Source organism: Pteropus alecto, unplaced genomic scaffold (genome assembly GCF_000325575.1).
Source record: "Pteropus alecto unplaced genomic scaffold, ASM32557v1 scaffold320, whole genome shotgun sequence".
Taxonomy (NCBI): domain Eukaryota; kingdom Metazoa; phylum Chordata; class Mammalia; order Chiroptera; family Pteropodidae; genus Pteropus; species Pteropus alecto.
The window spans coordinates 1,689,753-1,692,126 of record NW_006429963.1 but is presented as its reverse complement, the minus strand read 5'-3'; positions in this window follow the sequence as shown (position 1 = coordinate 1,692,126).

The window sequence follows — 2,374 nt, the reverse complement described above, 5'->3', positions numbered from 1 at the left end:
TCCCGCGTCCGGGGGGGTGGGGGGCGGTCCTGCGAGCCTTAGGGGTCCCCGCGAGCAGAACGCGTGTGGGTGGGGGCGCTGAAGCGCGCGGCTCTGCTTGTTCGCGCGTTGTCGCCCGCGCCGTGTTTCTTGTCCCTGGTGCCTGCTCGGTGCCATCCCAGTGAGTTTGATTGAAACCGCTGCGAGGTGTCGAGCAGGAAGCGCGGCGTGCAAGGCGGGAGGGCTGAGGAAGGGGACCCGGATTGGGGACCTGGAGGAGCCTGGGAGGGCGGCGGGCTGTCACCACCTCGCGGCGCTGCTGGGGGACTGCTATTTTGAAATCGGGCAGCCGGCTCCTCCAGGGCGCAGGATGCAGGGGTCAAGTGTCACTTCCTCTGGCAGTCAATCTTCAATATTCCTTGTAATGTTTCTAAATGGACGAATTCATTACGCGGGCGCAGTGAATGGGGAGAGGCCGCAGCGCGCTCAGGCGACGGGTGTCCACTAATGGCCCGTTTTGCACAGCGGACTGCGCTCTGGCTCCGTGGAACGGGAGGACGCGCCTAATCAATATTGTTGACTTCCCGGCCACCGCAGGCGGAAAGGTCGCTTAGGGAAGGTGGGAGCGTGCAGGCACCCCTGAGTCCCGACCGGCTCCCTGCTCCCCGTGGCCAGCTTCCCCTGCTGCCCAGTGGAGAAACGGGTCTGGTCCGGAGACGCAGCACGCATCCCGCGCACGCGCCACGCGCCCACGCCCGGCGTCCATCTGTGGGCAGCGAACGCAGCTCGGTTGGGCCAAATCTCACAGCAGCGTTGTGGGGGGTGTCGCTCTTTAAAATACGGGGGTCTTCTACCTAAGGGGTGGGGGGACGGAGATGGACAGTTAAGAGGTATGGTGGCTGCGTACCTGCCCCACTGTTTTTAAGAGGAAGCATTAAGTAAAATTAGAAGGGTAATCCCCCCCGCCTGTCCCCTCTGTCAACAACCCCACCAGGACAGGCTGGGATTGGAGTGGGGCCGGCAGCCTGCAGATCCTGGGAGCACATTTACAGGGATCCAGGAAGCTCAATGCCCAGAGAGGGACACCGCCTCTCCAGGTAGCAAGAGGGCTTCCCAGGAGTAGGAATACATCCCAGAGACAGGGGGAAGGTGGGAAATACACCCCCACGTTTGTCCTGGTAGGTTTCAGATGGTGTTGGCTGTAGGTTACACGGCTGAACGAATTACCTGGTGACCTACTAAATCCGTGAGTTTGCTGAAAGGACGTGGCATGCCCCTAGAAGCTCCTCCATCGCTGCCCACCTTGGGGACCAGAAAGCTGTGCCTCTCTTTCCTGTCCTTCTCAGGGTTCCCACAGAAAGGAGGAGGCAGGCAGGAGGGTTCACAGAGTCGGAGTCAGGCTGCCAGGGGACATCGGCTGGCTGCGTTGGACCCAGTAAGACGTGTGTAGCTCTGGTTACATGTGGCCGCCGTCCACACACGTGTCCTGCAGGAGATGCGTGGATGCTGTAAGGGGCAGGCTTCACACACAGCCTGCTTGGCTGGAAACGGGTGTCTGTGGTTCAAGTCGCTGGAGGAGGGGCAGTGGGCATCCGCTTATGGGAGTTAACACCAAGTTCAGGGGAAGAAAGGGTCCTTCTTGGTGTCCGGTCCACGAGAAGCGGAAGGGAGCTTCCGTTGTCGTGAGCTGGCGGCTGCTGGCGACCCCAGTGCAGGTAGGAGGCATCTTTGCTTCCTGCGGGTGCGAGAGGGCAGAGCAGAGGGGCAGTGACGGGCAGACTGGTCAAGACACAATTAGTACTTGGTGGTTGTGGCTGTTACGTGTTTATCTCCCCAAGCTTTGGATGTGTTTATTCCCCCGAAGCATGCTCTTAGAAAGGTGAGGTGCAGGGCCGTCTGGAATACCGGTGTTTATAAGGGATCCCGTCTTGGTTTCCGGTCAGATGGTTCATTTTCGCCATCGTATGAGCAGCTTAATTGGAGCACAGTGTTTTAAACTGTTTGCGATTTGATTTAGCCGGGATGTACCAGAGAAGACAGGATTTTCTCTGGTTCCATTCCCAAGGCTGTGCGAGTCGTGTGTGAGGTTATATCCAAACGGACTCACATTCTGTCCTTCAGCTGAATTCCGTGAAGAAAAGAGCTATTTGTTTAATTTAAGAAAGTGGCTGTATAAATAGGTAAATGCAAAATAATACAACCAAGCTAAAATGTTTGGCAAATTAAACCTTGAAATTCCTTACAGAATTCCAAATTTTAAGACTGATTTATTCAGTCTTCAATTATTATATTAAAAGGACAACCATATTAGGGGCCTTTAATGCCAATATTTTCTATAAAGCAAGCCCTTTCACAATTTCTCCCCAAAACATTTTCTTTTTATTTAAACTTGTCC